This window comes from Dendropsophus ebraccatus, unplaced genomic scaffold (assembly GCF_027789765.1).
Source record: "Dendropsophus ebraccatus isolate aDenEbr1 unplaced genomic scaffold, aDenEbr1.pat pat_scaffold_417_ctg1, whole genome shotgun sequence".
NCBI classification, from domain to species: Eukaryota; Metazoa; Chordata; class Amphibia; order Anura; family Hylidae; genus Dendropsophus; species Dendropsophus ebraccatus.
This window is the reverse complement of record NW_027210030.1, coordinates 59,397-82,018: the sequence shown is the minus strand read 5'-3', so window position 1 is coordinate 82,018 and position 22,622 is coordinate 59,397.

Below are 22,622 nucleotides of genomic sequence, written 5' to 3'. Positions count from 1 at the left end.
CATTCTCAGGGAACTACTACTCTCATCTCAGTTTAGACCTCTCCCTCCAAAGTAACGCTATCCACACTACGCCTATTGCAACATCACCCATTAGCTCAGTTGTATCCAAGTCTGCTTATCACTGGTTGCATCCAGAGACTGTTGTTATTGACAACCACCGTGTTAATAAACGCACAACTCCCGTTGTTTCTGAACCCTGGCATTGGTCTAGTTATTGGTGCCTTGAATAAGGGCAACGAAGAATTGTCCTGGGGTCCCGCTTGCTCAAGTTCCCGTGATCTAGCCCTGCACCCTCGTGCCAATACCATGACCATAACATCTGACAGTGGAAGCCCGGGTACCGCTAACATCTACCTCCCTAGCGGGCTGGGTGCTGAGACCCCCGCAATCATTAAAATGAAGGTGCAGATGCGTGCAGCAGCACGCACTCTGCCTCTTCACCTCTGTCTCACTGCTAAAGTACCAGTCAACAGAATTATAATGGAGTCCTATGAAACTACTGGTAATCGCTGAACTAGAAGTTCCATAGGGTCCCATTATTATTCTGTCGACTGCTACTTTAGCAGTGAGACAGAGATGAGGAGGCAGAGCATGTGCTGCTGTGTTCGTCTTCCCCTTCATTCTAACAACCATCAGGGGTCTCAGCACCCAGACCCCACCGATACAAACTGCTGACATGTGGCTATATGTCAGAAGTTTGTTAAAATGCTAGGTACCCTTTAAGGATTTCATACATCTGCTTTCTCAAAGACTTGTGTTCTTCTGTGATGTTCTATGATTTGCTTACATATGGTAATTTTACACACCCAGTCTTGTCCATTGGGAGTTAATAGCTCTCATGGAGTCAGTCCTCATCAGTGATGTGATGAAATTACGGTGCTTACTACTTAAAGGCAACCAATTTTTATGCTAAAAGGGCCGATCATTTTTCACATGGGTCATATTGATATCCATTGCCTTTGCTGTTTTTTTTGTTTTCCTCTTACGAACTATTTTTTCACTGGCTAAAGTAAAGGCAGTGTACAATCGTGCTTCTTGCCCTGAATCAGGAAATACAGTATAACTTTATTTCTATCTGTCACTCCAGCAACAAAATATAAGCTTTAGAGGTTTTATTCCAATTTGGAGATAAAGCCAATACAGCGTTCCTCTGGGCTGCAAAATCTCAACAGAGAGGGCATTAACATGCAGCCATAAGAGTGTTAGAAGGGTCTGAATCAGTAGCGTAATTTGGTGGGAGCAGAGGGGGCGCCGCTCCCGGGCCCACACAGGCAGGGGGCCCACTGAAGATTTCACCAGTTAATGCTGTCCACAAAGGCTATTGTAGACAGATTTAACAAATGTCTATTGGCTGTAGGTGGCCCTTGGCCAGCCTACATGCTCCTGGGGACCCACACAGCTAGCAAATGCTGTGCCTGAAGCGAGGAGAACATACGGTTGAATGCGGCACGGTGATTGAAATGGCTCTCCACCCTGCCAATTACTGTTGTGGCCACAAGAGGCCATTCCCTCCTTTAGAGCTGTGGGACATGAGTGATGTCACTCATGCTCTCACAGAGCAGGGAGAAAGTCAACATCAGAAAACTACAGTACTGCAGCTGCATAGCAGGTAAGTATGGCTTTTGTTTTCTTATAGAGAAGGAGACCTATGGGGGAGCGTGGGGCTAACTCCTGGGAAGGATGTCATCTAGGGGAGTTGGGGTATGGATGTGCTGGCTAACTGAAAAGGGTGTACATAGTGGTGGTGGTGGTGTGTTTCTAACCACCAGGAGGACTACCAAGGAGATTACTGCTGGGGGGGGGGGGGGGGTGCATGGGAATACATACCGGGGGGATTACTTACATGAGATTGTGCTGGAAGAGATGCCTACATGGAGGATACTACCTTTTGGGGGGGGGGGGGGGGGGGGGGGGGGGGGGGGGGGGGGGGGGGGGATTGCCTGCCCAGAGAGGCCTAAATACTATATAGATGCAGAGTATAACTTCTATATGAGGGCACAGAGGGCCCTTACTACTACTACATGGAAACAGAAGAAAATAATGACTATATTGGGGCACAGAAGGCCTAACTACTATATGGATGCACAAGGAAGCTGAACTTCAATACAAAGGTACAGAGAGGCCTGACTACTATATGGGGGGAGCGCACAGGGAAGGTCTATCTTCTATATGGAGGTAAAGGGGTTGATAATCTACTATGTTAGGGTACAGATGGTTGCCTTTTACTATATGTGATCATAGAGTGACCCTGCGTTCTATATGAGCGCTAAAAACTGGGTCTAAAAACTACATGAGGGCATATAGTGGGCAACAGTGTGGAGCAATACACATAGGGATGGTGCCTTAGTGAGATGCCTAAGATGTTTGTCTGGCAGAGACGAGGCATCGCCAGGAAAAGTCTTCATGATGGCCGAGCCAGACAGAGGTAAAAGAAAAAGTAAAACAACGTAGCAAACACTTCATTACATTTCATGCAGAGAAGACGCCCCCTGTGCTTTGTCTGTCCAAGCATTATGGGAATTGTAGTTTTGAAAAATCTGGAGGCCATGAGTTTGACACCCCTGGTATTAGTCATTAGGTTGTGATGATGGTAGTAGTCATGGTGTTAAGGTATTACTTGTAAAATTGGATGGATGGATATTTAGAAAACAGAAACATTGCCATAGCTGCCCTATGTTGTGTGTAGTTTTACTACTTGTTTCCATTCTCTTTAGTTGAACTGAGCTGCACTACCACACCCAGACTTTGAAGGAGGGTGTGGTGCTGTTTCTGGAAAAAGACAGCTATGTTTTTGTAATGCTGAATAACCCCTTTAATTTTTACATGGTTATATGTGAGATATATAAAGTCTTTTCCACTGTTCTCAGTCCCTGTTCACTATGAGTAATAAAGCAGAGTATACTCTTTATTATTCGAAAAGCATGGTCATCTTCTGAGGTTCCCTATGGGTAACATAATTGGTTGGGTAGCCCAATGAGACTCACTTGCCCCCCCTAGGCTGAACCCCTAGCTACGCCCCTGGTCTGAATGCTGCTGGACATTTGAAACCAAGAAAACGCTTGTGAGCTTTATCTCCAAGTTCCCATAAAACTTCTAAGGTTTATATCTCAGCGCTGGAGCAACAAATTTAAATAAGAGTTAGATCTCAGATTTATGTTATAAGCCATTATAAGTTTTTTTTTTCTTCAATATTTAGCCATAGACTAAGTAATATGGCAATATGTATGGCATTACCTGACTGTCAGTTTTTGACTGTAACATTTTCTATGGGGATACACTCTGACATTGTATAAGGAGTACTCTTTGGCTGTGTTCTAGCTGTTGTTATTGCTGCTTCAATGCAAATTACTTTTTCGTATCTTGGTCAAGGTCTAGGTATTCAGACCAGCACCAACTGCTAGATAGAACTGGGAGAGTGCTTTACACCCGAAATTGCATTTATACAACAGCCTGCATAGACTTACAATACAGCCAAAACTTCTGGTAGAGATTGTAGCAGTTAGAGCAATAAGCTGGGGAGTGAAAAGCTCAGCTGTGGACCTCTCCACAGTACATATAGTGATCGGTGGGAATCTGACTCCAATGCGTCGAACCTTTTAACAAATGTTTTTAAAGTGACAGCAACTCCTCTAGTAGTAACACTAAATAAAGGAATCACTGTTAATGAAATACATATGCCGACAACCATATCAAGACCACTGTCATATAAATAAAGCTGTTCCTTGTATAATTTCCATGCATGCTATCCAAACTGTATTCATATTGTTGGTTCTCATACATTCATAGTCTTCATTCATTTGCTTAACACTTAAAGTGAAGGTCCTGTCCATGAATGATCTTTACTATATACATTATGGCCATGGAGGAGAAAATGTTGAACCCATTAAGAGACTAAAGAAGAAGCAAATGAAATCCTTTGCATAAAGACGTTCTCACCCCCTGCCCCACTGCAGCCGGTCTCCAGGAAATTGTTCAGTGATGAGGGGGAAACTATTTATAGATTTTGTCTTCTAAAATGTGAATCTTTTGTCTTATTCTCAAGGGTAAAAATGGTCTCATTGTGAATAAGCAGCAGCAGTCTGGAGGGGAAGGCAGTGGCGAGGACAGGATACTGATGGAAATGTGATGAACTTCTTCCTATATAAGGCAATGTAAAGGTGGGGGGGAAGTTTCCAAGTTTTCCATTAAAGTGTAGAGCAAAGCCATGATTTCTAAAGAGACTCTGTCAGTAGCTTTATGCAGCCCTATCTAAGAGTAGCCATAAACTAGTGACAAAGAAGCTGAACACATGAAGTGCTGATTGGCAGTTATCTATCCATGCTGTGTATAGGCAGTCAACTGTCAATCAGCAGCTGGAGGCAAGAAGAGTGCTGCAGCGTGAAGCCCATTCTCCTGCATATTAGGAGAACGGCTGAACAAAATGATGTAAGTAATACACCGATCTCTTCAACATTTATATGACCAGTTTATGCTGCCTACATTTAAGGCGGAATAAACCTAGTGACAGATTCACTTTAAGATGCTTTTCCGTCACACAGGGTAGCAAATCACTTAGAGGAGAAGAGAAATGAAAAGGCAGGACATGTATTTCCTTTTTTTAAATAACCATATCAATAAGGTATCTCCTTAAAATGTCACCCTAAAGTATTGTACTGTCTGTAGCTTTATGATTCTGACATTAACTAAAGTCAATGAACATATGCCTGAAAACATTTCCAGACAGAACCCAATATTGTAAGTATAGAGGTTTTTTTGTAAAGTTGGGTGGCAACAAATTGTTTATCTTTATAGGCTCCATGTTGGTTGTCACTTAGATTTCTCTGCTTCTGTCTACACATCCCCTTTTCTATATTACTGACAAACCTAATATATTTTCTACGCAGGGCTCTAGGATTCTGAATAACCAAACTTGTGGGATCTGTTTATATTAGCTGCCTATGGAGGAGGCCGACAGGGGAACAAGGTCACATGCTCCTCTATGCTCAGCCGTATTATGCACAGGAATGCTATCCTGACCACTGGGCAGGCTGGCACAGCAAGGGGGCAGCACTTCCTATAATATTACCTCAGGGCAATTGTTAATTCCAGAGATTTGCAATTTACTTCTATTCTATTTCCAGACACAGTGCTCTCTGCTGCCATCTCTGTATATGACAGGAACTGTCGAGAGCAGTTGAAATCCCCATAAAAACCTCTCCTGCTCTCCAGACTGGAAAGAAAACACAACCTGCAGGACATACAGCAGCTGAGATTTTATTTAATACAAGTAGATTACAAATTTCTGGCACTTTCTGGCACCAGTTGATTTGAAAGAATTTTTTATTTTATTATTTTTTGCTGAACAACCCCTTTAAGAAAGATCCTATTAGTTTATATATTTAGCTATATATAGTATAATAAAGACAATCCCATCCATACACCCTATTAGGTCATATGGATATCATAGCTATAGTTCCAGAGATTCCAGCCATAGCTATGAGCTAAAACAAGAAGCCATTTTGTAAGAGCTGTTCCCGCTCTGATGGACTCAAGCCATTCACATATTACATTCATGACAACTCAACTATCTAATATTACAATTTCCAAGTAGTGGCTGATAACATGGTAATGTATGGCCAGACAAAGCTTCCATTGGCAAATTCAGCTGTGTATCCTTATGGACACCAGGAGCTGGACTAACGGCAATCAGACAATTTGCCGACCATGTAAAGATGACTGACAGCATCTCTCTTCCTTCTCTTCATCCAGAATACATAGGAGGATTGGGAGAGATAGTGTTCAGCCTAAAGTCTACAATGAATTGCCTGTTTGATGTGCTCCATGGATATGAATAATGCTGCACTGGAACCTCTTATAAACAATATACTGTATGTGTTAGCAAAGTTAGCAAAAAGCGTAAGGCAGGTGGAAGGGAGTAACACTTGACTACAGGATTATACAAAGGAATGTGCATGATCATGGTTGAAAAACAATCAATCAATATATTGGATGCTGTTGCATTAACCTCCATGTTGTTCAAAAAGCTATCACAGAAGAAGTGCATGGCAGTCACCAATTATATTGTTTTTATTGCAACATATTTCGCAGCCAAAATTTAGGGTAGATGCAAATGAAATGGGCTGTTTTTCTTGTCTCTACTCTTTGTCAAGGTCCACAAACAGGGCATTAAACAGACCTATACATACCGTAGATCCTCTTATAATAATTAGTCACAACCTTCAAAACAATATGACTTCTTCAATCACAAAGTAACAACATTCTTCTTAATGGTAGTGTGTCATGTTTAACAATGGAACTACTGTAATGCATGATGCGCTCAGTTTTTAGTCAACAGGCCTAAAGCCTCAGTTCTCAGAAGTTATTCAGCTTCTTTTTTTTCAGTTCTTGTACATCTTAACCATATTAACACCATGAAATATGCTACAAAGAAGTACTCCAGTCCTTGAAAACTTTTTTATATTGTGCTACCCTTGTGTAAAACATAATAAACTGCTTATTTTTACCTTTCAACACTTTCCCAATGTCTTCCTTTGGCATCTAGGGGGTCCCTCTGACCACAGCAGGCACCACCTCCAAGCCAAACTTGTCTCAGTAGAGATAACTCGCTCAGCCAATTGACTGAGATGGGACAGCACACTGACCAGTGATTTGCTGGGCTGTTACTGACCAGACGAAGTTGTCACTGAAGTGTCGGTGGACCTAAAAATGGCGCAAGAGGACACTGGGGGAACAGGGTGAGGTAAGAATAAGATGTTTATTATGTTTCACAAAAGAACATAAACATATAAAAACTTTTTAAGTGCCAGAGTAGCCCTTTAATGTAATCAGAAGCATCTACTGAGCAGCACCAACCTTGGTCCACATGCAGTGGCTGTCAGAGGTCAGGGATGAATTTAAAAAATAGTTGTAAAAGTATACATGCCCTTTGAAGAATTTTGGATATAAGAATATGTTGGTCTCTTTTTATACAATTAGATTGTTTATTTTATGAAAAACTACACATGACCTGTATAACAAAGGTATAGAAGGAAAAAATTCCAAAACTCTTGGATAAAATGTTTGCAATAGAATAAATACTGTGAGAGTTCCTAGCCGTATGGAGTAACTGTCAGATTTTAAAATAGCACAAATCTAAGTGAAAGCAGAGCTACAACATAAAGGGGTTGTCTTGGGACAAGTGAATTTTGGAGAAAGACAAGCAAAGCTGACAGAAGGCAAAGTGGTATGGGACCCTCCTAACACTGCTGCTATGTGAGCCTAGTAATTGGCGAGGGTCACAGCAGTTGGACCCCTGCCAATCAGACTGCGACTGCATCTCTTCCATGAAGAATAAGGTAATGGTATGGAGAAGATCCTATAGACTGTGAGTGCAAAAGCTCCAGGTGTATAGCCACTATGACCGTGGCTCATTTAGGTGTAAATGAGTTAGACCACGTATATAAAGTCAACTACAGTTGTGCACAATTTATAAACATTAACCAAATACCTAAAAGTCAAGTTAAAAGACTGGCCATAATGGTGTCCTGTCTCAACTAGTGATTGGTCCTGCTCCTGAGGGCTCGATTTAGAAGCAAAAAAAAGAGAGAAAATCAAGGAACCAGTCGTTGGTGAAGAGAGCTGCAGGGGAGCAGTAGGTCACTGGGGTAAGTAGGTATTTTTTTTCTACCTCCACCCCCCTTCCCCATGTCGAATATACATTTTATTTTAGGCAGGAATGTCCCTTCAAGTCTTTTATAAGGACATTCAAAGCTACAAACTTTCTACTTTTAATGATATGCCTCTAAATGTCAATGTCATTTTACCAGTGGAATAGTTGCTGACCCCTTCCGTTTCATTAGTGCCCTTCTATTTCCATCTGTATTATTGCCCACCCTACCTATTTCATTAAAACTGCATTTGTTCAGGCTCTCTACTTTCCACTTCACCCCAGATACCCCTCCCTCCCTCCTCTGCATCCTCTCTCTGCAGCCATTGCAGCTGCCTCAGTCACTCAGCAATGTCTTTGGATACTAAGGTCCTTGTTTCCCAGAGAAGCACTTGCAGTTGATCCCCCAGAGGAAGGTGGGGAATGATAAGGGGGGCACACATCCTCTCTGCAACACTTTAGCTCTTCTCACGAGTCTTGGGCTCTTTCCCAGGGCTTTAGTTCTATTTCGGGCTCAAGCGTGTTTCATTTATATGTCCCTCTTCTGGACATGATATTGAGCTCCTGCACTGTCCAGCTGGTTGAGAATCTTATGCCTCCATCCAGTCTGGTATACACTCCATATACTCTTTCTTCAGACTGAAGCTAGAAGAAAAGTTTGATGAAGAAGTAACATTTATGGAAATGCTTTATCCCAGTTATGTCTGTAAACAGTAATGTACTGTATACAGTAACTATGTGATGCTGATACTTCAAGCCTACAGAAAAATACATGCATTCAACGTAAAAGCAGAAATAAGCAAAAGAGCAGACAGCTGAGGAGTGTTGGCTTCCTTTACATATGTCCGGCTCTCCATCATGATTCCGGTGTCTGGTGGCATTAGTTGTGTCACTGGATCTTCCCCTGCATACAGCATTTTCGAGATGCCGAACTGGACACGGTGACAACTTTGTAATCAGTTCTGTCCGACTCAGGCATAAAACGACTGTCCAGTCCCAGTGATGTATGTGATGTATGTACCCCTTTAATTCTCATATTTGCAGAAAAGGTTCATACTTACCATGCGAATATCAGAGCTAGGTTTTGTTAAGTGCTAATATTGTTTGTAGCAACATTATGCTTGTTAAGAAGTTCTGCAGAAAGCATATATTATGTATAATTGTACAGGAAATTAGATGTAATTCTCAAAGGAGCAGAATTCTACAGAAGGCATTAGGGAAATAATGTAGGACGGTAGATAGATATAGATGTAATATAGATATAAGAAAGACAACTTGTAACCGGGCACATGCAGTAAAATAAATTATCACTATATAAAGTTCAGCATGCTGTCATAATAGTTTGCTTTACATCAAAGCTACTGACAAGGCCACTACAAGTCATGAAACAAGTGGTTCAAGTGTAACCAAATTATACATAACCTTGACTCATACGGCCAACTGCACAACCAGACATCAGCCACCCTCCCTCCCCCACATACAGCCACCTGCTTCTTCTTCATCTAAACTGTGTACGCAGCTGTATCTGTTGACGGATGCCAGGCACCTGCCCGATTAAGGAGAAAAAAAAAGGTAGAGCAATCATAATCCCATAGTGAAGCAAAGGGATGTGGCTGGGTTTTCAGGTTGTTCTTCTGTGTTATATCTTATTTTCTGTGGGTTTTTTTGTTTTACAGTATTGCAATGTGGTTATTGGCAGCACAATTTGTGAAAAAAACTTGACATTTAAAAACTGCTCTAAAATAGCAAAAATTTGGAGTAAAATGTCTGCAGTTTTTTTCCACATTTAAAAAACCACAAAAAACACCAGAAAAAAACACACAAACAAGAAGAAAACTTTTTTTTGGATTTGCCCCTGCCTGCAGGCTCCTTCGTGATGATTGCTTTTCAGTGGCGTGGCGCTCCTATCCTGTTGACGCCTACTTCCCAGCTCTTCTGACCCCTTTTCTTTCCACATGGCTTTAGAAACCCGGAAATAAGTGTCTTCAATTCCTCTCTATGAGTGCACTCTCACAGGGATGCATTGAAAACCCTGCCTTCCGGCCTCTTTAGATGCACAGGCCCCTTTAAAGGGCAGCAGGGCTTGTTTTTTTACCAAGGTAAAATCATGGGGGAATGAACCTCTACTTCCGCCAACTAGTAGGCAAGGACCTGCTAGTGACTTATCATGTCAGTCATTCACCTGTCATGCTGGATGCCGCTGTTCTGGCTTATTACAGTGGCGGGCTCTGAATCAATTATTTTCTGAAAGCCTGCCATCAAGTCAGAGTCAGGTGAGGACTGTAGCCGGGCCAGCAGCCATATTTATCACGTGTGTCAGGCTACTGAATGCTGTATAAAGTGGGGGTACTGTGGTAGATGTGCGAGAGGGTTTAGGCAGTTGCCTGTTCTGTCTTTATATTTTCCATCCTTTTTCAATCCATTTCTTTAGCTTTGGCTGAACTGCATCAAAAACTGCAATGGTGTTTTTCCCAAAAATGCTGTGTTTTATACCAATGCTAAAGTCAAAGCAGAGGGGGAAAAAACACATGGAAAATGCAGCATTCAGTTAGTGCTGTCTCCTGTATTTCACACTGGGTAGCCTGGTGTGTTACACATCCACAATGCACAGACTCCTTGACAGAGGATTCTCCTTGACAGCTTCCTACTGAGTATAACATACTTATGGTCTACACATATTAACCCCATAATGCCCAATTACATATTCAACTTAGAAGCTGAGCTGTCCCCTTGGTGGCAGCTGATAATCCAGATTCAGTCATTTGTCCACTTACATGCCATAGTCACCTCCTTAAAAAAAAAAAAAAAAAATCATGGATTAAAAAATAATTATTTACAAAGCTACTAAGACAGGAAAATACATATATATATGGCGATGCCAGGCAATTTGTTTAAAGTTTTTTTTTTTTTACACTAGGCTTTTGTACAGATTAAACATCATGGGAGAAACATATTTCTGCACCAATTGGATGGGATCAGGTTTTAAGATACATGGAAACATTTTAAGAAGAAAAATCTTCCCCGTTGACCTATGACAGGAAATATTCCCACCACTGAACAAAGCTTTAGGCCACTTTCAGACAGCTGTAATATTAGTTTTGGTGTGCATATTAAATCCACAATTCTGACCCTCCCATGGTGCTACTGAACTAGACTTAGCCTTTGTACACAGGTAATATCTCACTGGCATATACAATCATATACCATAACATGCCCATAGAGTTGTTTAGACCAAGGGTACTTTTGGTCTGATTTACGTTGATATACATTGCACTAACACTGTAGTCTATGAGACCAAAAAGCCCAATGGCTAAGAAGAAGAGGCAACTAGAAAAAGCAAAGGTAAAGTGGTTAAATTTGGGCAGAATGAACCTGATTAAAAGACTCTTCTACTGGTCGATCACCACCTCAATATCCAGTGGATTAACCGTTTCCTTAATCCTGATCTAATCTTCTAGTTCTCCCTCCTATATACAAAGAACAGGAACTGAAGTTAAATATTTAATGAGCTTTTATCAGTTTTCGCAGTAGCAGCAGCTTGAGTGGAGGCAGAAGAGTATGTTATTGATATGTTACCAACTAAATGTATCTTCTTGTTGACCAGTGATAGTTTGGTGTCACTGCTCGCAACAAAACAAAAACATACAGTGAAACCTCCCCAAAAGGCCACCCCTTTGAGAAGACCACCCTTATCCAGACCGGATTTCATATAACAGATTTTCAATCCACCATATATTATGTATAGTGGCCATAAGACCATTTCATTGCAATTTTAAGTGGTTGTTTCCAGGTGGTTTGTTGTAATTAAATTCTAAAATTTACAGGTAAGCAAGTCTATAGTTATAGTGTGTATCTTTACCTGAAAAGTGCAGGGGATAAGTCAACCACAGGTAAATCTATGACTGTGGTGCTAAAATACAGCTTTTCAAAGAGAAAAGCTTTGCGCAAAACGTGCATTGGAGGGGAACGTGCACACACTTCTGTCCACAGGTAGTATGACTTAAACGTGACCGGGTCGCCTTATGTTTACACTCTGGGCCAAGTGGTATTTGTGTAATATTTAGGAATAAGGGGCTGTGCAATAAATTATTACCCACAGATTACTGTATAAACATGTTTACTGGTTCTTGTGCAATACTGTTTTTACCTATCTTGTGGACTTATTAGTCTCATGTGCATGGCTACTGGCTTTTATTATTGCTTATTGTGTCTTTTATGAATTTGATTAATACAGATTGTACTCATTGACTAAAACAGTGTCCGTGTTTGTAGGATTTAGTGTATTTTGGCCGTTGGATTGTGGTTAGTATAGGATTATACAGCTTTTTAAAGACTTAGCTCCAGGATTACAGTGTCTCCATAGAAGTGCCTTTTTTAAAACGCTGAGGACCCTACTGTAGCAACCAATGGTAAAAGGCACATTTATTAACATAATTTAAAGTTATATAGTTTCCGGGGTGAGGGTTACTGTGCTAGAACAAAGCAGGGCTCAATGGCTGCAAAGCCCCACATTGGTGACACTTTCCACCAATGAAGAAAATAAATTATTTTAACTTAAAAAAAAATAAATAAAAAGGACATCATTACCAAAGGTAATTTCAGTATGTGCTGAAGAGGGACAAATTGATGGTGCCCACAATGGCACTTAACTAAATGTACCTTTAAATTGACACGATCACTATAAATCACTTTTGACATGTCATCAGCCCTTCATCAGAGCAAGTCTCCCAGCTGAAGATAAAGCCAGAGGGAAATCACGGCAGCATGATCCACCCCCAGCCGGCAGTTCAGAATGTTAAAGTTTCCCATAAACTTCCATTCTGAATTTTGATGGACTGCGCTGCTGCCCGGGGATCTTTTCTTGCCAATATCTTCTGATCAGTGTGGATGTAAGCCGCGAGGCCTGCTCATTTGACATGGCAGATGACATGTCAAAAGTAATTTTTTGGTGAGGGGTACTCTTTAATTTACCTACTGGTAAAACACAATTAACCTTCATTATTGACAAATGTGAAGATGCCTAAATAGGCAGTCAATATAAAAACTTACGTCATAGGGGCATATCACAGGTTTTGATCGGTAGAGTTCTGAGTGTTTAGATCACGATCGATCACAAGAACAAGCCAGGAGAAATGCCTGCTTAATGCATTCTCTCCTGACATGTGACCGTGAAGGTCTCATAATGTGAAGGTCTCATAGTCTCTCACACATTAACACAGACCAAAGAGAGACAGAGGGTCACGCTGGTATACTTATTAAATGTAACTCTAACAGTATTATGATCAGTCATGCTATTCCATACAAGGGCATTTAGCAAAATACAGCTATTGCTCTATACTTTTTTGAACCCAATAGCCTAATGGAAATGGATGATGATGCTATTGTGCATCCGTTAGCAGCATCCATGAAGTACACATTTAAAATTCCACCCACCCATACTTCTAACCTACACTACAGATGCAATGTGAATAGACCCTAAGGCACATCCACCCACTGTTTACAATGTATAGATTTAATGTATGGCATTGTCCCTTAGGATAATAATCTTGTTTGATGTTTTTGTTATACATCGTGTTTTCCATTCAGTACAGTTCACAAAAATTTGATTGCACAGAATAGTTAAACAAAGGGAAAGTACAGCCAAACAGCAAATGTACAGTATCAATTACAGTTATGTTATGTTATATGCTCTTATCACACTGGGACAATATTTATTTTTTTCAATTCTGATGTTTAAAGGGGAACTATCAGCAGGTTAGACAAATATAACCTGCTGATATGTCCCCATAGTGCAGGAGACACCGAGGATGAAGGTATGTCATCCATTCCGTAACAGTTAGTATACTACGAGCACTGCCCGTGCCCGTAGCACTGCCCACAGAACAGGTAAAACAGTGGTGGAGATATAATGTAGTAAAATCCTGCATAAGTCTAAGCACCCTTTTTGCCTATGCTACAAAAACATGGCCTCTTTTGCACCACTCTTGTCTCCAGATTGGGTGGGGTTTAACCTTTAGAGGACCGGGCCAATTTAAATTTTTGCATTTTTGTTTTTTCCTTCTTGTGCTTAAAAGGCCATAGCACTTGAATTTTTCACCTAGGAACCCACCTAGGTGTCATTCTTTGCTCCATGACGTGTTCTTTCTATTAATACCTTGATTGCGCATATGCGACTTACAACAAGCCACAGTCAAAAATGACAGGGCTTAGGAAAACCCCCAGCGAGGTATCTATCTACAGACAGCTGTTTCGGGGTATTTGCCCCTTATCAGTGTGGAGAAGGATTCTGGCTAGTGGGAGCAATGCCTAGTAAGTGCATTCAAATATAAGATGGTTGACTTTAGGGAGATCAACCTGAGCTCAACCATTATTCTTTTAAAGTCTCTATGGCTCATTACTATTGTTCCTGGCAATAGACACTTAAGAACCCAAAAGATGGGACCTAGAATATGGGCATCCATTAGTAAGGACCAGTTGGGGACAGGAATACAAGGTAATTACAGGGCTTGGATGAAGTCCTGCTCTTCAGATAGATTTCCTAGGACTATGGTATGGTGAGCCTTCAAGATTCAAAATGGAAAAAGGCTGCAACTGTATGTGATGTTCTTTTCTGGAAAGAGGACAGAGAAAAAAGAAAACAGGGGCGCCTCCTGATGTGGTATAGTGGGATAAGGGAGCTCACCAAAGGAAGAGGCTCACCTGATTCTAGGCACAACTCTATACAGCGTATTTTTGGGTTGAAGACCGCAGCTCTGGCCGGAGAACCCCAAACCAGGGGTGGAACAAAGAGCAGAATGTGATCCAATGGAGGATCAGTGGACCTATCGGACTCCGGTACAGCAAGCGGGCGCAGGTCTCCAAGAGAAAGTAGCCAGCAGGTGGTCACATAAGACCAAGAGAGGTAATCCGCATTGCAGAAGGGTATGATTTTATTTAACACCCTTTTTCAAGTGAAACTTGAATCACTTGAAAAAGACCCCCTAGCAAACGGAGGGCTGAAACGCGTTGTGTTAAATAAAATCATACCCTTCTGCAATGCGGATTCCCTCTCTTGGTCTTATGTGACCACCTGCTGGCTACTTTCTCTTGGAGACCTGCACCCGCTTGCTGTACCGGAGTCCAATAGGTCCAGTGATCCTCCATTGGCTCACATTCTGCTCTTTTCTGGAAAATAAGAGGTAAATTAGAATATGGCCACCCTCCTTTTTAGGGTACAATACATTTTTAGGCCCTGTTCAGACATGGCAAAACAGCGTCTGTTCTGCATTATAGGCCGGGTGAACATCACTTCAACTTAATTGGAATATAGGCACATTCGGGTGTGCCCACACACCAATTTGCCAAAGCACACAATGTAAAGTACAACCAGGGGCCGTACTTTTGCACAGTCTATGCTGCTGTTCACTGAATAGCGGCCGCACAAAATAGAATGTTTTCTGTATTCCTGCACGGAATCCCGGCCGCAGTGCACACAGTGTGTAAACACTGCGGCTGTGATTCCATAGGGATTAATATAATCGGCAAACTGCAACAACGGCTGTTGTTTAAAAAAAAATACAAAGTGTGACCCTGGCCTTGAAGACGAGGAAGTAGTGTTGCAGAAAGCTCTTCATAGAGCATAAGATATTCTCAGTTAATCCTGCCTATCATTACTGGAGGCATAGGAACCAATGCCAGGGGAAATTATGGGGGTCTGGGGAAATAAATGCCAGATGACACTAACCTCCTATCCTTTTCCCAGTAATTTAAAAGTACACAGTAATGTACAGAGTTTGTAAAGTTGAGAGATAGGTGTCAGCGACTCCTTGCCCATAAAAGGTTATTCGCATCTTAACTTTTTATCCCCTACCCATAGGATAGAGGATAACAAGCTAATTACTGGGGGGTCCAATCATTGGGACCCCCAATGATCCCAAGAACAGGGACGCAACTGCCCGACAATGAATAGAGCAATCAGACCATCTGCACTTCTGGTGCTATATTCATTGTCTATGGATTGGGCCACCAAACATTCCAAGCGCTAATAAATCAATATGTCAGCTCCAGTCTGTTGTTCCATATTCTGTATAGTGCTGTCACCTTAATAATGCACAAAAAATACACAGGAAGTACTATTTATAGCCAAAATAATATCAAGTTAAGTATACATTTTGTACATTTTAAACCCACTAGTGCCGCTATTCACATAGACTCCGTCTTCACGTCCAGGGTGGACGCTCCTAAGTCCACCTATGAGCAGACCTCCGTCCAGTTCATGAGAGACTAGTCAAATGCAGGGTAATTTTTTTGTAACAATAGATAGCCCTTTAAAGTGCACTGCTTCAAAGCACAGTTTAACCTTCTATGCAAAGAGAAAATTTATTAAATTAATTAAATATATTGTTAAAAGGAAAGGCCTCTTTTCTCTTATACCATAGCTATTGCACTGTCCATGAACATTCAGAATTTATTCACTCACTGGAATACATCAGTAATAGGCATGAATGTAGACTGAGTGACCATATGGCAAAGATCAGAGCTGTAGAGAAATAAAAGGGGGGTGAGGTAGGAAAGTGGAAGCCTGCCTTCACATGTGCAGTCCTTTTGCTGAACTCTTCTAGAAAGAATTGTATTATCTTACACCTACGAAAGATTAATAGTCTGGTTCTTGAATGAAAAAAATGTTATAATGTTGCTAATTTTGTGTCTGTAGATAGAGGAGAAGGAGGTGACAATTCCTCCCTAAGTCACCCTTCTTCGGTTAACATTTAGCAATGAGTGTAGCCAACTGATGACAGATTGTTATCGTCTGATAAGAAGTCAGCCATGTTGGAAGTTTTCAGGAGATTATCTTTTGGGAAGGAATATTCTCAGAACAATGAAGATTGTTCGTTATTCGCCCAATGTCATTGATCATGTATTGGTATAGGGATTAAAGAGGTTATCAGTAGAGATGAGCGAACCGGGTTCGGGTGCGAGTCCATCCGAACCCGAACGTTCGGTATTTGATTAGCTGGGGCTGCTGAACTTGGATGAAGCTCCAAGGTTGTCTGGAAAACATGGATACAGCCAATGACTATATCCATGTTTTCCACATAGCCTTAGGGCTTTATCCAAGTTCAGCAGCCACCGCTAATCAAATGCCGAACGTTTGGGTTTGGATGAACTCGAGCATGCTCAAGGTTCCCTCATCTCTAGTTATCAGGCATGGGAAAACTTTTTATATAGTGTTGCAAAAATATTATATTAAAAATAATATACAAACTATGCTTACCTCTGTGTGTTTCCACAGTGTCCTGCTGCGGTGACTCTGGGTCCCCTGTTGAACAACCCCTCCGCCACTTCTGAAACTGACTTATCCTGGCAGTAACAGCTTGCTCAGCCTACCACTAGCCATGGCACTGTCATGTCTTAGTCAGTAATTGGCTAAGAGGGCTGTCACTCCCAAGACAAATCTGTCTTGGAAGTGAGATTAGCAGCAGTCAGCAGGGGGCCTGGAGACACCAAAGGAGGACACCAGGAGAGTGCAGTGGTAAACACAGGCTCTTTATTATTTTCTATATACTTGCAACAATATATAAAAAGTTTACTCATGTTAGATAATCCCTTTAAGGTTTGAACAACGTGTATGAAACGTGTATGACTATATTTATGAAAAGATTGTTCATAAGAAAATTGTTTGTTCAGTCACTAACCTACTTTTATCTAATTTATATGATGTCAGTGGAGAGATGTAAAATTATTACCACCAGCTTATGTTCTGGGAGGCATAAGTCAGCACCAGTGTGGCTGTGGCTTACCCCCCCCCCCCCCCTGGCCCATAGAGATGATCATGGTTGCAGTTGACAATCAACAAACGAAAACTACTTTCAACAAAGGAAAAAACACAGAACATGCAAAGGAACAATTTATGTTTAGGTACTTTATATTTTTCCAGGGCTAATATACACCTTTTTTGTGTGTCTTTGTGTTCCAACTGCACTGGTCCCCATGGTGAAGGTTATCTTAGCACCATTCCATTGAGCTAAATCCATCCTAGAAGGTTTCCAAGAACATGATTGATGTTTTCACTCTATAAATGTCTAGTTACACAATCTAGTTACACATTCATGGAGCAATACCAGGAGGAAAGTCTGGGTTCAGTGCCATCCACTTGCCATTCCAAAGGAATATGACATGGGTCTAAAGTGTGAAAGCAAATGTTTTAATATAAAAGTATTGAATCCATGCCAAGGCCAACTGTTAATAAATTGAGGATGTCCAAAGTGCTTTGTACCAGGCCAGGTCCAGTTACAGGTCTGTGTAGGGCCACTTTAATCCAAGGGTGTGTTAACCTTTTGAATTAAATGTTGCTCCCCGGTTTTTTTATCCCTTCCTTGAAGTTGTGTTCCTGTACCGCCGCCATTTGTCACTTGCTTGTCAGGTGCTCTCTTTTTGGTTGTTTCTATGTGCATATGTAGTGCATGTATGGCTTGTACTAGGGACAAATATTAGCGGTCTGATGGTAGTGTTACAAGGAGCCTAGTAAAGTACCTATACAACTTTCCTTTGCTTGGTGGGGTACTTGGCGTCCACTGTATTAGACACCTGCCCTTTCACGTTTTCTGCTTCCCTGTAGAGAACTCACTCATATGACCCATCATAACTTTAAGGGGCATCTGCATCATTGGGTTGTGCTATTATTTTGGCTAAAATGGAGTTTTTGCGCATGAGGTACAAAATTTTTCTGTTTTTTTTTTTATTGTTAACACTGAGGCAGGTGAGATCCTGCAGCGGAGAGTTCGGCCACATTTGCACAGTGTGAACATACCCCTAGGGGGCTTGGTTTCTTATTAGCTACTTTTTTAGTGAGATTTATCATGTGCGATTTTTCAGTTTTTGCACACAAAAAAAAAAATACTCAGCATTACTCCCCTTCTATCCTAGTGTTGTTTTTCAGCCAAGCTACTTTAGCCAAAAAAATTGTGCAAGATTTATCAAGGCCTGTGCATCTAATGATAATTTTGGTACAACAGATGTAATTTTTGTACAGCCCAATAAAAATACCACCTGCTCAAAAAAAGTGAGTAGTATCAGCAACCCTGTAGCCATACTCAGTAGCCAGGGCCATGGAATTATCATGGAAAAACATCAAGCAAAAGAGGATCCTGCTGTCCCAAAGGTGTCAGAGATTATTGACTAGTAAATTTTGTGTCTAGAAGTTTACAGTGCATGACAGTTTTCACTTATCGGCATGTACTTGAATAACAGTTGCCAGACTGAAAATTCTAAACAGCAAAGTCTCTATAACTCAAGCCCCTGCCCCCTGAGCCAGGGTCACAGTGGTACTTAGTCTCTGATGACCCTTCCAGAGCTATCACTACTCCATTGCAGCTTACTCAGATGTCACTGATGTCATAGATGCAGAATTCCAGCATCTCATAGTAAGTGCTATGAATAAGAACCGTTCGTAGCTTAGAAATGCGTTGACACAATTTCTACACATTTTCTTTTTAACAATGACTGCAGTTTCTTTTGCCAAAAAGGCATAACTTGCGATCATAAACATGGCATATCAAGGTTTCTGTATGGAGGGTAACTGACGAGCCTATGTGTTTTTGGACTTTTAAAGGCGGAGGGCAGTAGCTTGGGCTCCAGAGAGGGAGAGAATCCCCATAAACATGCAGGGAACAGGATGTCACCAGTGCGAGACAATGCCACTTTGTTAGAGCAGAATGCCTTGGTATTAATGCCCTGGGATGCAAAAGTAGATGAGAATCCTGCTTAACATATAGGGTCACATCAGTCAGAGGACAGGAAAAAAAAAAAGGTAAAAAAAGGAGGGTAGGAGAGCAGCAAGAGGGAAAAGAAAAGAATAGGAGAAGGCACCTGGGGAACAGGGGCAGAAGATAAGACAGAGGCTAGGGAAAGGGGGGAGAGGGCAGGAAAGCAACCACAGAGGCCCAGTACCAGCCTAATAATGGGTACTATTGCTGCATTGTGTTTTGGGGGGCTTTAAAATAATTTTTTTCAGTAACAAGCTTTATATTACTAAATCCATGTCTTATTCAGCCATCAGTAAGATCTACTATGGGTCCAGTGTAATATATATATATATATATATATATATATATATTGTATATACATACAGTGGTGCTTTGGATTATGAGCATAATTCGTTCCAGGACCGCGCTTGTAAACCAAATCCACTCTTAAACCAAAGCAAAGTTTCCCATAAGAAATCATAGAAATGCAGACAATTGGTTCCACACACCAAATATAATGATTTATTATTCTGAATAACATGTAAAACTGATGAAACAAACATTCAGAAACAGCAGAATATGTGATATTATAAGTTACTGTACAGTATAGCAATCAGCATGTGGTGTATAATGTAAAGTAAGTGCATAACCCTGATAACACAGCAGCAGTGTGTATAGCTGAGTGTAAGTGCAGGAGCATTATAGCAGGAATGAAGAAGATAGGAAACACAAAGGTGGACAGAGACTGCAGGGAGCATAAAGGAATGAGCAGGACATATGTGGGCACATACATGCAGCGCTCTCTGTCCGGGGAGAGAGGGGTTACAGCTATGGAGAGATTGTCTCCACAGTCCTGTCCCCTGATGGAAGCCCCAGCCTGAAGTGGATCTGCTATGATTTGGAAGGTGAGGGAGACTTCCTGGGTCAGAGTACAGGGCTGAAGACCCCACCATGCAGACCATGCCCCTCCTCCACTCGTGCTCCCACCCAGTATAGGGAGCTCTTAAACCAAAGCAATGCTCTTAAACCAAGTCATAATTTTTAAAAACTGTGAACTCTTATATATATATATATATATATATATATATATATATACAGTAGCGTCTTGCAACTACAGTAGATCTCCAGCAAGGTACATACCCCTAATCCTAATCTAATAATATGTACTACAGTAACTAATCATGTTCCTTTATATATTACGTGTTCCCCCTTAGTTTACACATCTGTGTCTCCCATACCAAATTCATCTCTATCAACAAACACCATGCCAGCCTTATTCACTACCAGCCGCGCCACATAGCAGTCACAGGCCCCCCCTTCCACATTCCTCACTATGATCTGCATGATGCAGAAATAGTTCTATGCTTCTAAATTTGGGCTGCTCCTTGCTTCTCGCCAGACACTTTACCCTCTCCCCGCTCCCTCCTAGCATCTGTTCATTTTTCAGCATGGAAAACATGAAACTTAGATACATTTATCACAGACATCTTATTTAGTGGGAAAGGGGGAAGAATATTTATTTATCCTTTACCAGTTTTAATAACGGTAAATCTATCATAGCTGATCATACCCACTGGTGACATTTGTGTTTGCTGTCAGTGCATAGTATTAGGTATATAACAATGGATTATGGGAAACATAGGAGGGTTGTAATAGCAGTGACGTGCTCCTATCATATGAAACCAATTCAGTATGTGAGATAAACAAGATCATATATAACAATAAAGTAAAGTTTTCGAATATTATACATTAGGCTTTGAGGATCTTCAGCTGAAATTGTATTTAATGCATTGTATCTAACAGTGAGCAGCAACGTTTGTAATGGATCACTGACATTACTCTACAGATCTCCACTGCCCCTACTTGGTTCAAGAGGCACGGGACACATGCCAGAATGCTAAACTTCAGGACCATCCAGTTGGTGCTGATTACATTAGTTTTAGTGGCCTTTTTAAAACAGTGGGGCACATTGACCAATATCAATGCAAGCTGCATTGATATTGCAGATTAGGAAAGTTGCAGATATGGAAAGTTTCAAATTGTGGTGTCCCACCACAGGTGTTGCTATTGGTTACACCCTTCATAAAAGCCTGTATGTATTGTACACAAGTGGTGATGAAGGTATTGATAAGGTTTCGCCACTAGATATCGCTATTATAGGTATATGTACTTAGATGCTGCACGGCGTATGTAAAGGGTTTTTGTTTATTTGTGTGTCACATGGATCTGTGAACACATGGGGATCTTTTCCTCTTCTATCCTATCATCTCTCTTTACTTCTTCTAATGCACTCTTCACCCACTCACAGCGCACCTTAGATACGCTGAGGAAGGAAGTCACATGGGTAGAGGAAGTGTTTTAGTCTTTTGTGTTGGACATTGTAGAGGAAGGACGTAAGCTAGAAAGCTTTCTACAGTGGTCCTCTCCAGGCCCTTGCCCTCTGCTAGGTCCCCTACTCTTAGTAGTTCAGTCTTAGTCAGAACCCCGTATGGGAAGGAACAAGGTATAAACAGATAACAGTTTCTCTTCAGTGTACTCTACACAACACTATGCAGTGTTAAGCTCCTACAGGAGAGGACAAGTCAGAGATCATCTCAACCCATGCCGTAGACTAGAAGAGCCACAGTGCAGTACCCACAGACAGCAGTAAGCTAGGAACTGATCTGGATAGAGCAAAGTTGCTAAGAACCTAGAAACTCTATTTTGCAGTGTGGTTGTCAGCAGGAAATCCTCAGCATTCCGCTCATTCCAGGTAGCAAGGTCTGGAACCTTGTGTCACCCGACACTGGTGGGCATTAGGTGGTGTGAAGACCCAAAGGTCAATACACAGGCACAAATATTCTCTTTTTCTTCTAAGTATTCTTCTACCTCATCCTCCAACATCCCGGCAGAGCATAGTACTACTTGGGTTGGGACTCTCACGACATCCTCCTCTCTGCTACTATGATTCTTTGTATGTCATCACGCTACTCAGTCAGCACGACTGCTCTTCACTGTATCCCTATGACAGATCTGCTTGCTGTATTATCAAGTGTACTACCAAGTGTATTATCAAGTACTTTCTCAATAGAAACGTATCTTATCAAGGGAAAGTTGTATTACCTGCTGCACACAAGTACTTTTAAAGTAAAAACAAGATTATTTATGATAAAGAGACTCTGTGATTCTTCACCCCACACCGACAAAGTGTACACTACATCCTTGGGACATTTCCCCTTCCTGTGGGTGGCAGTTACTACACCACTCAAGCCCAC